This window comes from Colobus angolensis, unplaced genomic scaffold, assembly GCF_000951035.1.
Source record: "Colobus angolensis palliatus isolate OR3802 unplaced genomic scaffold, Cang.pa_1.0 Scaffold160, whole genome shotgun sequence".
In the NCBI taxonomy this organism is placed as follows: domain Eukaryota; kingdom Metazoa; phylum Chordata; class Mammalia; order Primates; family Cercopithecidae; genus Colobus; species Colobus angolensis.
In genome coordinates, this window is record NW_012114711.1 from 5,354,590 (window position 1) to 5,369,883 (window position 15,294).

General features: G+C 38.3%; 1 long non-coding RNA gene across 1 annotated transcript in view; it reads right to left on the reverse strand.

Moving 5' to 3' along the window:
- Nucleotides 1-5,691: 5,691 nt before the first annotated feature.
- The window catches only part of LOC105508368, a 37,528-nt gene continuing 27,925 nt past the window's right edge, over nt 5,692-15,294 (reverse strand). The window contains exon 3 of the long non-coding RNA XR_001001249.1: nt 5,692-5,916. This is a non-coding gene — a long non-coding RNA (uncharacterized LOC105508368). The remainder of the gene's footprint in view (nt 5,917-15,294) is intronic.

Sequence of the window (15,294 nt, forward strand, 5' to 3'; positions counted from 1 at the left end):
GGAAACTGAGAAGTGGCATCTGGCAGAGTGCCTGGGGGAGAAGGGGGAAAGGAAAACAGGTTTGGTAAATAACTAGCCAGTTTTGTCATAAGTTTCCAATGAGAGCATGTGAGAATATCAGCAAATTCTCTAGGTATGGGGAAAAGAGAGCATGGATTTTGGTTATTTGGCTAATAAATGCCCATTCCCTTGCTTCCTTTTAATTTTGACCTCTATTACTATCCCATTCTTAGTGCATATGGTCTGGGTGGGATTCCATTTCCCATTTAAGGATTGGAGCATGGGAACCAGGTCTCGTCAGGAAGAGCATTGACTTTTCCTGTCCACAGTAATTGCTTCTAGAACAGAACAGGCATGGCCCAAGTGAGAACCACTGCAGTGAGATGCTTTGCTTTTTCACAGTGGCTCTAGTTGGGTTCCATGCATGCCCTTGAACTAATTCCTATAGATAAGGAGATTAGAACCAGGGAGCATATGGGCCTGCCACTGCTACAGCTGTCTTACCACCGAAAAAAGAACCTAGATCTGCTGGGGTCACCACATATTACTTGAGAATGAAGCCAACAGAACGGTAGCAAGGGGCATGATGGAGCAAAACCAGCTCCTCTTGCATCATATGAGCCCATTTATCTCGCTATGTCTAAGGTGAGTTAACCCGCTATATTAGTCTGTTCTCACACTGCTATAAAGAACTGCCTGAGACTGGGTAATTTATAAAGGAAAGAGGTTCAATTCACTCAGTTACACATGGCCTCAGGAAATTTACAATCATGGCAGAAGGCACGAGAGAAGCAAAGGCATGTCTTACATGGTGGCAGGCAAAAGGCATGTCTTACATGGTGGCAGGCAAGAGACACCAAAGGAGGAAGAGCCCCTTATAAAACCATCAGATCTCATGAGAACTCACAGTCTTGAGAACAGCATGGGGGAACCTGCTCCCACAATACAATCACCTCCTACCACGTCCCACCCTTGACATATGTGCATTATGGGAATTACGTTTCAATAGATGAGATTTGCGTGGAGACACAGAGCCAAACCATATCATTCTTCCCCTGGCCCTCCAAATATCATATCTTTTCACATTTCAACATACCTTCCCAAAAGGCCCCCAGAATCTTAGCCCATTTTGGCATTAGCTCAAAAGTCCACAGTCCAAAGTCTCATCTGAGACGAGGCAAGTCCCTTCTATCTATGAGCCTGTAAAATAAAAAACAAGTTAGTTACTTCTGAGACACAGTGGGGATATGGGGATTGGGTAAATGTTCTTATGCCAAATGGGAGAAATCAGCCAACACGAAGGGGTTACAGGCCCTATGCCAGTCTGAAACCAGGCAGAGCAGTTATTAAATCTTAAAGCTCTGAAATGATCTTCTTTGACTCCATGTCTCAAGTTCAGGTCATGCTGATGCAGGAGGTGGGCTCCCACTGTCTGGGGCAGTTCCACCCCTGTGGCTTTGCAGGCTACAGCCCACCTCCCAGCTGCTTTCATGGCTGGAGTTGAGTGTCTGCTTTCATGGTGCACAGTGCAAGCTGTCAGTGGATCTACCATTCTGGGGTCTAGAGGACCATAGCCCTCTTCTCACAGCTCCACTAGGCAGTGTCCCAGTGGTGACTGTGTTGGGGGCTCTATCCCCCATTTCCCTTCTGCACTGCCCTAACAGAGGTTCTTCATGAGGGCTCTGCCCCTGCATCACACCTCTTGCCTGGACATCCAGGCATTTACATACATCTACTGAAATCTAGGCAGAGGTTCCCAAACCTTAATTCTTCTGCACACCCACAGGACCAACACCATGGGGAACCTGTCAAGGCTTGGGACTTACACCTTCTGAAGCAATAGCTTGAGCTATACCTTGGCCCCTTTTAGCTACAGTTGGAGTGGCTGGGACACAGGGCACCAAGTCCCTAGGCTGTGCACAGCAGGGGACCCAGTGCCTTGCCCAAGAAACCATTTTTCCCTCCTAGACCTCTGGGCCTGTGATGGGAGGGGCTGCCACCAAGATCTCTGTCTTGCCTTGAAGACATTTTCCCCATTGTCCTCGCTCCTCATTACTTCTGCAAATTTCTGCAGCTGGCTTGAATTTCTCCCCAGAAAATGGGTTTTCTTTTCTATAGCATCATCAGGCTGCAAATTTTTCAAACCTTTATGTCCTGCTTCCCTTTTAAACATAATTTCCAATTTCAGATCATCACACTCAAGTTTAAAGTTCCACAGATCTCTAGGGCAAGGGCAAAATTCTGCTAGTCTCTTTGCTAAAGCATCCCAGTTCTCAATAAGTTCCTCATCTCCATCTGACCTGGACTTCATTGTCCAAATCATTATTAGCATTTTGGCCAAAACCATTCGACAAGTCTCTAGGAAGTTCCAGACTTTCCCACATCTTTCTCTCTTCTGAGTCCTCCAAGTCTCTAGTAAGTTCGAAATTTTCCAACATCTTCCTGTTTTCTTCTGAGCCCTCCAAACTGTTCCAGCTCTATCTGTTACCCAGTTACAAAGTTGCTTCCACATTTTCAGGTATCTTTATAACAGTACCCCACTCTCTGCAGTACCAATTTACTGCATTAGTCCATTCTCACATTGTTATAAAGAACTACCCAATACTGGGTGATTTATAAAGGAAAGAGGTTTGATGGATTCACAGTTCTATAGAGCTTGGGAGGCCTCAGGAAACTTAAAATCATGGTGGAAGGGGAGAGAGAAGCAAAGGTATTTCTTACATGGCAGCAAGCAAGAGAGAGTGAATGAGCAAAGGAGGAAAATCCCCTTATAAAACCATCAGATCTTGTGAGAATCATTCACTATCACAAAAACAGCATGAGGGAACTGCTCCCATGATCCAGTCACCTCCCATCAGGTTCCACCCTTAACACTTGGGGATTCCAGGGATTACAATTTGAGATAAGATTTGGGTGAGGACTCAGAGCCAAACCATATCACCTGATGATTTTGCAGCTCTTCAGATTCATAAATTACCCTTTGATGTAAGCTGGTTTGGGTTGGATTTTTATCACTTAAAGTGAATACTGATTTATTAGACCAAGCAAAAAAGAGGAAAGAATACTGGATAAGGATGGGAGTGGGGGTTTTATTTGTTTGTTTGTTTCCTTGAGCTCATCTTCTGTTACTTGGGTTGTGTGCCTAACAGTTCCACTCCCTCGTAATGCATCAGACTTCCAGTCAAGAACCATTTGGCATATCCCTACCCAGGCACATAGAGCTCTCACTAAATTATAAACTTAAAGGTGTTAATTATTCTCAAAGCTTATCTCTCCTTACAGAGTTATGGAAGGGAAATGAGGTGAATCACATCCTCAGGCTTAATACCTTCTTCCAAGATTGCCCGTGGTCCCTCCTGCATGATGCTTTCTTTTCCAGCATTACTTCCCTGTTCCTATCCTCCCTCTGGCTTGCAGATCAACTGTAACAATCTAATCACCCATCCTGCAAGTTTTCATGTGACTTTTTTTTTTTATTTTCATGACTCTGTTTACATTGCCTGTCTGGTCTCCTCTTGCTGTCCTCTTCTACTGTGTTAATTACAGTTTGCATAATGCTCAACTCAAATGTCACTACGTTAAGCCTCTTTCGATACTATTGAGGCATAAAGAATGGCTCCGTCCCCTGTACATACTCTCACTGTACTTGTTTCCATGCCACTGATATAATATCTGTCATGACAGTGACCATCTCTCTTGCTTTTCCCAGGACAGAGGGGTTCCCAGGATGCTGGACATTCATTTTTTAAACCAGGAAAGTCCTGATCAAGCCAGGACAAATTTGTTGCCTTGCCTTCTACATTGTAATAGCTCTCATTTCACATGCCACTCAGTATAATGGAAGTTCCTTGAGACAGTGGATAACAGCTTGAAGTTGGGAGGCAAAATTCTTACCAATCCTAGATCCATTTTATATTAGTTGTGTGATTGTGAGCAAGTAACCTGACTTTTCTAGGTTACAGATTCACCATCTGTGTAGTGGGATAATATGTGTTTTGTAGGGTTGTTAGGTAATTAAAAGACATCATAAATTAAATCACTTAGTTTAGTGAAGGACACATCTATAACACTGTCTAAGGCACACGAGTTGTGTGAAGATTATGTAGAGTACTACATGCAAACTACTAGTAGTACAGTGCCCGAATCCTAGTAAGGATCCGGTACACAGTTTTTGTTATTGATTATTGTTATTCACCTTTAAGTATCTCTTGCCTAAAACATAGTAGATGCCAAAAATACAATTACACTCGGAAAATATATGTTCATGGAGCATAAGCGTTGTTACTCAGAGTTTGTGGTAAGTGGGGCAAGCAAGTCAGTAAGAGTGATTAGGAAATATTTGTGATAATTACTTGGTCTTTGAAACTTGAAAAAGCTGGAATTGACTGCAGGATTAGTTCCTTTTTAGAAACAGTTTGTTTTTTCTTGCATATTTAAGCCAGACTCAACAAATTTTCATAGTTTGGAAAGAAAATATTTTCCATATTTGGGCAGGGTCAATATCAGTGCGTAGCCCCTAAGTACATATTTTCATTATTTTTATTAATTAAATAGAAGTGGGACATTTGGGGGACCAAAATGCAAATATTTTGTCTTTTTTTTGGTTCATAAGAAAATGAAGGTTAGGGCAGTAGAATCACTACTCCATTATTAATCATCATTCTATAATAATCTTGAGTTTAAAAATATAATATAAATTTTTTGTTGTTGTTCTTAACTACAGTAATGTATTCTCTCTACCTTTGGGCTGAACTTTTGTATATAAAAATACTTTGTACCTTGCACACTTGTATTAATATAAATCGTGAGTATCCATGTTGCCTGTGCCTTTCAGGTTTGTCATGGAAATTTCCAGTGAGAACAGGTGTTGCATGTGTGCTTATGCTGAGATGGGTCCAGTTTGGACAAGAAGAAAATCAAACAAAACAATGATATGACTCAAATCACCAAGTATGTTCTGTAAGACTTGATTCTAGGCACACTGCCATCATTTTGAGTTGTGCAAATTTGTATTGTTATCTATATTATGATGGGTCTTCAACTACTAATTACAAATATGAATTTTTTTGTCTTTAGTCACTTATTTGATTAGCTATTAGCTAGATATTGATTCTAGACTCCTTACAGATTAGTGAACTAATTGGGAGTTCAAGCATTATTTTTAATGTATTTAATTGGGTGAATGGCAACTTTATAGAGACAGTGATTGCTTAAGTTGCACATCTAATTCTTAGTAAAAAAATTATAGTACTAACAAGGTCATCTAGAATTCTTGGATCTAAGTAATGGTAAATGAAGGTTTGTTTTTAATATAACAATAGCTTTTAAAAATGGATATCCCTGTAAAATGTATTCATTTTCTGCTTAAGCAGGTGACTAAATATAATTTACTTCTTGATGACACGGGATCACCATGATAAACATAATTTGGTAGTTTAGAATAGAGTATGGGCCTTGGAATCAGACAGACCTGGTTTGAATCCTTGTTTTGTCTCTTACTAGCTGTGTGATCTCAAACACATTCTTACTTTTTCAAAGGCAGTTTTTAAAATCTGTGAAGTGAAATCTTACAGATAGGCTGTGAACATTAATGATATACATTTAAGACTTTAGGGCAGTGTGCATGGCACGTTGTAAGCATTAGGTAAATGAGCCCTATACTACCATCTTTACAATTTAAACAGAACGCAGTATCCCTAAATATTTTATGTATTTGTTGTTCATTGTTTCAACATTCTTTGGCACATTCTTGTGACACTGGGGGATGCAACGGGATCCCATCGAGTGCAGCTGAAATGTTGAGACCAACACTGGTGACCTCTGTCAGCTTTCTGCTGCCTTTCAGACAATCGTCATATATATTTTTTGCTTTGGTGAACTAGCCTTTTCTACTTACTGTTTCCCACCATTTGTGAACTGGAAAAATAAAATACACAAGCTGTTCAAACATTCTTAGTAAGAGTAAACAGGTTCGGAGTGAGACTGAAGCGGCCTGTTTCTCCTCTCCCCACCTGTTTTGTGTGTGTGTGTGTGTGTTTGTGTGTGAGAGAATAATGGCATGGATGTTTCACATCCATTTTCACTGTACTCAGCTTTACCTCCCTACTTCCTGGCTGAGGTACTGAGAGTAAGATGTCACTATAGTGTAGCAGAAATAGAAAATAACCTGCTTTGATAATATTGTGACATGTATTTGTGATATGCTTTGCAGCAGCATCATGTTTGTGAAAATTCCTGTGTTACAGTGTGGAATGTTGGCTATCTTACCTGTAGTACAATAAACTTCATTCAAAATCCTGTGCTCAGAATAATACAACATGGTCTTTATGGTATAAAGAGTTTTTCTTTTCTATTTTTTTCAGCACGTTTCAAGGTCTTACCAGTTACTAGAATCTAACTTAAAAGCCTTGGTATTTTCCCTTCATTTTCTTTTTTAAACCCAGTGGTCAGAATTCCCGATATGAAAACAATTATGGATACTCTTAAGATGGCTGTAATGTGTGTATATGTACTGGAGGTCATTGACAATTTAGAGTTCTGTTAATTCTACTCAATTCTTGTAATAATTGAAATTCACCAGTATATTGTTGTTTATTGTATGTGGTGTAAGTGAAATTAATACTTTTCTTTTAAACATTACTATTTTTAGAGAAGAACCTTTTCCTGTTCTTCTGAGTTAATTATTTTTTACAAATTTTTATAGGTTTCTTATAATGTGGCTATTTAAATCAACATATTAAGGTAAATGCTTAAGAAAAGAAATATAATATAATGTACTCCCCAAAATAATGAATCCCATGTTTTAGGTTGGTGTTTAGTCTCCACAGCTGGAAAACACTATTTTATGTGATATATAGGAAAGTCTGGAGGCAGACTTGGTGATTTAGAATGACTCAGTGATTCATATCTTGCCTCTTCTGCTTATATATTTAGTATATATACAAATCTATATTAATGTTAGTATGGAACATTAGATCAAGTCATTTAACCTCTTTTAGCTTCATTTTCCTCCTACATATAATGGAGGAATTCCTGTAGAGTTGTGAAGACTGAAGTGACTTAATTGTATATACACATAGCCTTGTGCCAGGTGTATAATTAGACCATCCCTAAAAATGCTGCTTATCACTATGATTTTACCCTTTCAATGCATTTATTCAATATGACGCTTGTGTTGTAGATGAAATATGTGGATATTATGATTTACAAATATGAAATTTCATTATTTTAAAATACTCTATAAAGTGATTTATGTTTGCTCCTGTGCTTTTATCTGCAGGATAGACAATGCAATCCTCTCTGTGTAGAGACAGAGGAAGGCAACATTTCCATAGTGCGTTGTTTTATGGTTGACTATTATTGCGACCCACTGTATCAGAACTGAGATGAGATTAGCACTATTTGAGATTTCATTTTGGAGAAATGGTTTTGGCTATGGTCAAGAATCTTATTTATTAGAAAGAATGAATTACTGAATAGGCTCTCATCTGTATTCTTTCTACTTCAGCTATAGCCCATCTTGCCATCCTGTAAAAGAAATGCTGACATGTGACAGAGGAGAAATATAAAAATGTTTCCAGTTGCTTTCAGTCAAATGTGATTGAAATTTTATAAAAGATTTACACATTTTTTATTTGTAATACTGACAGTACTGGGAATGAATTTCTGTTTACTCCGGAGAATAGCACTCACTTTATAGGTGCTTTGAATTTTAAAACCTAGCAAGCACAGCAATAATGACTGGTGTATTATTAGCGTGCATGTAAGAAGGAGTTTAACATATCTGAAGAGAAACGAGTTAATGTTATTTTACTTCCTATGTGTTTTTACAGCCTTTCAAGAATGAAACATTGGTAGTAAGTTTGTTTTGAATGTTTCTCTGTTTCATCTTTGTATGTTGGTTTACTACCTATTGTATGGGATTCAAAGAATGTTTATATCAAAAACTGTTTTGTTTAGAGCTCATCATTAGACCTCATTACTTAGATGTCGTAATTACTTTTATATGTTTCTTTCTGTATTTCTAACACATACAATGGGAATTTACTGTTTTCCATTTTTTTTTCTTCTGGTAAGTTACTAAGATAACTCATATCAGTGTCTTAATTCCTGGAGAGAGACCCCCATCCGTTTATGTATATCCTATAGAATCTGATTATGGCCTCATTATGGAAATTGGCCTGACTGCAGGCTTCTAATTATTCATGCCCTAGTATTCTCCCCTGTTAGATAATTTCCAAGATGCACTCTCTACTATAGTTTCTAAGTAATTCTTCTGAGCACCAGACCAGTATTCATGAAAGACCTAAAATATATACTTTCAATGGAAAGGATGGTAGAAATTCAGCCAATTCTGCTTTCTTAGGCTTTTAGATTTTAAAAAGAGCTATAGAAATATAATTACACTGATGGGTTTCACTACTCTCAATTGTCTGAATTACCAGGGTTGAGCAACTGAAGCAGGTGGAAGGGCTGTTTCCCTTGTATCTGAATATAACATAATAAATTGTCCATCAATAGGGACTATTTGAGTTTGATATTGATCTTTGATGTTATGTATGCTGCATTTCATTGATTAAAAGCATGCATTCTAGTTGAGTCTAGATATACAGTCTAAGTACATGATCTATAGTTCAGAATAGAGTATCATTTATATAAGAAATTTGCCCATGGCTGTGATATAATTGTAGCCCATTGATTGGCATCTCCAAGGAGCTTGTGAGAAATGCAGAACTTTTTTCCTCACCCAGATGCACTATATCAGAATTTTCATTTTATCAATTGATTTTTATTAAAGATTGATAGACATTGATTTGCATTGTATTCTTAACTAACTGAAACAACTGGTTCCCTGCTACGAGGCCTAAATGTCAAGCATGTATACAACCTGCTTAATTGTATAGTAAGGACCCAATACTAAAGGATGAAGGATGTGTACAGTTGAGTTTGGCCAAATGATAATCAGAGTCTATATCATTTAAGACACAGATACACAAATTTTCAAAAATACAGGTAGAATATAGTCAATATGAATGGAATAGACAATGCTTTGAAAATCATTGGAGGGAGGCTTTATCATTTGTGAAAACATGCTGTCATCAGTTTTTGCTTGAAGCCCTTAGTGGTGAAATAACTCAAACCATTTTTCCTTATGCTGAAGGTCGAGAACCCCAAGTATCACATCTACCATCACACTCATCAATGTGATTGGTCAGCCTTTACTGAGGTCCTACATAGACAGTTTTAAAGTTAGACTTCTTGCACATACACAAGGCACGTTACTTGTGCTTTCAAAGAGCTTTTTGCTTGATGTAAAAAGAAAACTCAAATTACAGTGTGATGTGGAATATAATGGTGGTAGTTTCATTGAGATTATGGGAAAAAATTGATAAGATAAAGAAGAAACACGAGCAGTTTTCAGATTGGGTTTGGAAAGAGCACTTAAGACAGAGGATGGCCAGGTGGTGGCTCACACCTGTAATCCCAGGAGTTTGTAAGGCCGAGGTGGGCAGATCACTTGAGCTCAGGAGTTTGAGACCAGACTGGTCAACATAGCAAAACCCCGTCTCAAAAACAACAAAAAAATACAAAAACTGGCTGGCGTGTTGGTGCACACCTGCAGTCCTAGCTACTCGGGAGGCTGAGGTGGGAGGATCACTTGAGCTAGGTAAGTTGAGGCTACAGTGTGCTGTGATCCTGCCACTGCACTCCAGTCTGGATGACAGAGCAAGACCTTGTCTCAACAAATAAATCAATAAATAAAATTAAGAAAGAGGGTATAGTATGTACAATGACCATGGACTTATGAGGAAAAATGGCAGAGAATGCCAAAGGTATGAGTGGACGCTGGGGTATGGGAGGGTGCCAGTAGGGCCTTCATTTACACAGTGTCGTAGACTAGAATGTGAATGTTATCCCAAGAGTTGGACAACCAACAAGCAATGACTGTGATTGTTGCATTATGGCATTGTGCAAAGTAGCATCTCTAGCAAATGGGACAAATTGGGGAATATGAGGAAATCAGGAGATACTCTTTATGTTGTAGAAATCCATTGCAAGATTTTAAGGGGCTGGGGTGACATCAGATTGTTAACTCTGAAGGATCTGCCTGAATTCAGTATAGAGAGCTGAATGATGGACTGGGGGTGGTATGTGGAGTGACATCCATAACCTGTCTAAGCTTTGAGATGTATGCCTGGTCTATGATTAGTTATTTTCTATTATGTCTCACGTTAATTATGGAGGATAACAGTCAACTGGGTATGAAAGTGCATTTGCATTTTATATATAAAATATTTATATTTGCTTAATGTATTTCATATTTAATTCCAGTATGCAAAGGGATTAACAAGTAATTTGGAGCTTAAATTAGAGAACCAAGAAAATAAGCAAACAACAAAGGTTATTATGTACATAATGAAAAAAAAATCTCACAATGTAATTAAGTGCTTTTATATTGTAATATGAGAAGACATCTCATGTAGGTTGTAGGTTTCCAAATGGACAATTTCAGTTGAATACAAGGCACTCTTTTTTTTCCTCCATTTAAAAACATTTGAATGTTTTATATGGCAGAGGTTTATATGACAAGGTAGACAGTGCTGATCTGCTGACCAATCTATTTTCTGGCATCATTCTGTGTTTCTCTCTTGTGACTGAGGTGCATTCCTCTGCTAATAACATTTGCTGTCCTTAGACATTATTAAAGGAAATTTAATGCTGTTTGACAACATTTCAAGTAGTAGCCATTGATATTGTAGTGGACATTTATTTTTAATCACAGGAACAAGTTTTCTTTTCTTGTTCAAAACAAGAAACAGCAAAACCTCTTTCACTGTTTGCAGTCTTGTTGGATGATGAAACCTCAGCCCACCCTCCTGATAGGAAGTGGACCATGAGGCCTCTCTGATGAGCCTTCAGCCAGGCTCTTCTCATTGCTGCAGTACATCATGCAGGCATGTGACCGAAGTTGCAATGATCAGACCCTCTCCTCATATGTAGAATCTTGGGCTCAGTAACATAAGGATGAAGAAATGGTTAGTAGATTTATGCTTTTTGCTGTGTCAGTGTCCTGGCCCGACTGAACATGGTGTGTGGTCCAATATTAATGGTATCTCTACTGAGGGCTTTGGAGCTGCTTGGCCCTCTAGTTCTTCCTTCTATTCTATGCGATCTTAATATCCTTTTGATAGTCTCTTTTTGCTTAGGTTACCAGAGTTGGTTATTCTTGCTTGCAACCAAGGAACTATAAAGAGAAATGGAGGTTTTTCCAGGTAACCCTGTTTATCCTCTTAGCTTTCTGTTAGGAACATCCACAGCACAAGACACACAAGTTACCTTTTCAGCGTGCCTTTTGAGGCCTGTCTAGGACTTTGGAAAATTCATCCCCTTAAACAGCCCATGGCATTTTCCACAGTTTATAGTAAGTACTCACATCTCTGTATTCTGCAGAATATAGAAAGGTACCTTGTAAATTAGGTGTGTAAATCTCTCGACTTGCTTTTCAAGTTGTGGTGTCTAGCTTTATTCAAAGGGAATTCTAACATTCCATACAACCGCAGCTGCCATGTTGCTTCTTTTAAAAGCTTGTGCCTTTTCTGAATAATTCATATTGTCCAGTGTCTTCAGATTGTTTCATAAAATTATCACCTAAAAAGTCCCTTCTTGTTCTAACTAATACTTAAAGACTCTTTTGCAAATGTGTTTCTAGAAATTGTTATCACAGTTAGGGTGGGCATTTAGCTTTTTGTGCCTAGCCTGTAAACTTGGTCTTATTAACTCTGGGAACCATGAGTCTTGATATTGATGCAGTGATACTTAAATATTTCTCTAAGGTGCTTTATAGTAACCTGCATGTAAAGCCTCTGAGTTTAACTTGGGCCTGGCATTCATAATTGGGTTGGACCCCAATACTATTTATCTTCAAATGCTCTTTCATACATAGCCATCACCACTAAACTCTTATTCAGCTAATGTTAGAAGCAAAGCGTTGTAGGAGGCCTCATATCTAGTGTAAAGACCCGTTCCTGTTCCCAGCTTGGAAGTGGAGGAGGGGGGACGTGTTTATGGAACTAAATATAAACTCTGTGGGGTAATTGCTACAAAATATGATCCTCAGAAACACCTGGGAGCTTTGAAAGAAAAGAAAATTTCACAGCCCCACTCTAGATAATACTGAATCAGAGTGTCTGGGAATGAGTTTTAGGAAACTGTACTTGAATAGGCTCCCCATGTGATTCTGATGTTCAGCCAGGTTTGAGAGCTAAAGCATGTTCTGTGGAACACTAATTCTTCTAGGTAGATATAAATAGGATTCCCTTTAAAAATGTTCTTAACAAAAATGAACTTAGGAAATTCAGGATTTTAAAACAGGTTTTCTTATATGAGAATTTTTCAGAATCTTTATGTGCGTTGTGAAATGCATGTTTCTAAAACTTACTTGACTATGGAACAATCTTCCTTCTCTATCCCCCCTGCCAACTTCCTACCCAACACAAAGACTCTTTACTAAACATCTAATGTTATAGCTTTCAGCCCTGGCTGCTCATTAGAATAATCCGGTTAATCGATCTGGGGTTGGGGTGGCTTCTGTGTGGGAGAAACAAACTCAAAATGCGTTAATGTGACCAAATGTGTGGGGGAATCCCCCACACATCAAGCAAGCCATCAGTTTTCCAGCAGACACTAACTCAGTGTCCCCTAATTCAGTTCAGTACTGACACTCTACCTAGAGATAGTTTCAGATCACAGAGGTTGAGGGCTCCGTCCCATAAGACTGTCCCCCACTCCCAATGCCAAAGGCAAGCCTCTGGTTGCCTGTTTTACTGGCACTTCTAAAACAGACCAGCTATAAGTTGGTGTTCCCACAACCCCCTCTTTGGGTTCATTTAATTTGCCAGAGCTTCTCACAGAGCTCAGGGAAACACGTTTACTGGTTTATTATAAAGGATGTTACAAAGGATACAGATGAAGAGATTCAGAGGGTGAGGTATTGGGGAAAGGCCCCGGAGGTTGCATGCCCTTTCTGGGCACACTACTCTCCAGGAACCTTTTGTGTTAAGCTGTCTGGAAGTGCATCTGAACGCTGTCCTGCATTTTTCTGGAAGCTTCATTAGGTAGGCATGATTGATCAAAGTATTGGCCATTGGTGATCAACTTAACCTTCCGTCCCTCTTCCCTTCCAGGAGGTTGGGGGAGGGGGGGCTGGAAGTCCCAACCCTCTAATTTTATCTTGGTCTTTCTGATGACCAGCCCCCATCCTCAAGTTACCTAGCAGCTGCCAACCATTCATCTGCTAATTGGCATACAAAAGATTTTCCTTTGGAGATTCCAAGGATTTTAGGAGTTTTATGTCAGGAAATGGGATGTAGAACAAACACATATATTTTACCACTTCACAGGCTAATGGAATATTTTAAAATTTCCCAGGTGATTTTATTAGACACACAGGGTTTAGGATCATAGATACAATGTAATTTTCTTTGGACTACATTTTGGATAATTTATTTATTTAACAATGTGTTCCACATCACTCAGTTTTTTTAGTTTCACAACTGTCAGGTGGTTTTACTCAACTTATATATGTATCATCATATTTTCAGAGTTTGTTTTTAAATATCTTTTTTTCTGATTATGACAAAAACTTTTTCTTAGAAAAAATACCCCAGCTATTACAGACACTCTTAGATAAAAATACATTGGTTGTCTAAGTGAATTTTAATCATAATGAGTAGTATTAATTGAACATTTACAATGTACCAAGGAAGTCACTAAATGTTTTTTATTATATTATCTCATTTAAATCTATAATAATCCTATGAGCTAGATGCTGTGATGACTTCTGGGTCCTAAATAAGAAAACTGAGAATCAGAAAGTAAGTTATTTGTCTTGGGTCATGCAGCTAATAAATGTCAATACTGATATCATAACAGATCCCAGGTATACCTGATTGTGAACTAAAGCTGTTAACCAATTTGGAATCCTGGTTAAGACAGAGGCTTTTATGTTTAGTGATCAGTATATGCTTAAAACCCCTTAGTATGCACACGTGACTTTCTGAAGCACATTTTATTGCAAGGAAGGTGAATCTTCACAAATGATAGGGGTTTAGGAAAGTATTCCAAATATTAAGAACCATTTTAAAATGGGAAGATTTTCAACCAAACATTTGCATATGAATGTAAACAGAATTTTTGTAGTTATAGTAGATTGGTAATTTGTGCATGTAAATTATATGTTATTCATTAATCTGAATGTATTTGAATATTCCAAATTCACTGTTTACATATATTTTTCCTACAGATAGGCTTCCAAATGTTGCTAAACTTCCAGAAAATACCAAGTTTGATGGTTTTTTTGGTTCCTCTGGCCAGAAATTTAAACAAAAATAAAAGAATGATTTTGACTACTGGCAATAAAACTCAGTGAAAGGCATTTATGTACGGGTTCAAATGCATGCTTATTAGTCACTCAGAACATGATGTTTCATTTTAAAAGTACATGCCTTTGCATCTTGTTATGACATTTAGAAAAAGTTTTCAGTTGCATATCTTTCATTTTACCAGAGAAGATAAATTGACTAATATGTAAATGACATTACAGGGTCCAAGTGTGATGGTTAATTTTATATGTCAACCAGGCTAGGGTGGTCAAATATGTCTGGATGATGCTATGAAGATATTTTAAATATGAGATTAGCATTTAAATCAGTGGACTTTGAATAAAGCAGATCCATAATGTGAGTGGGACACATTCAGTCAGCAGAGGGCCTTCGGAAAAAACTGATCTCCCAGGAGAAAGAATTCTGCTAGCAGACAGCTTTTGGTCTCTGGCTGTAACATTAAGTCTTCATTGCTTGTCCAGCCTGTTAACCTACCCTGCAGATTTTGTGCTTGCCAACCTCCATAATCACGTGAGCCAATTCCTTAATGTGTCTCTTTCTTTCTGTCTCTCTGTCTCAGTGTATACATCTAGTCCATCCTATTGGTTTTGTTTCTGTGGAGAACCCTGACTACTACACCAATATTCCTTATTCTTCCTGTGTAAGAAAGTTTCTCTAGCTGTTTTTAGCATAATTTTATTTGGATGTCCTTATCCACAAAATCCACTGTTAGACTTTTGCAGAATGATGAGTGATGGATCGTACCAAGTACTGAAATCTCCAACACTACTGATGTTTCCCCAGGCATTGGGCAATTTCGTAGATGCCATATAGAGTAAATGGGTACACAGAAAGTTCAGAGATGGAATTTGTTATTCCCTGGAAATTTGTAGTGGTATAGGCTTCCGGGTGT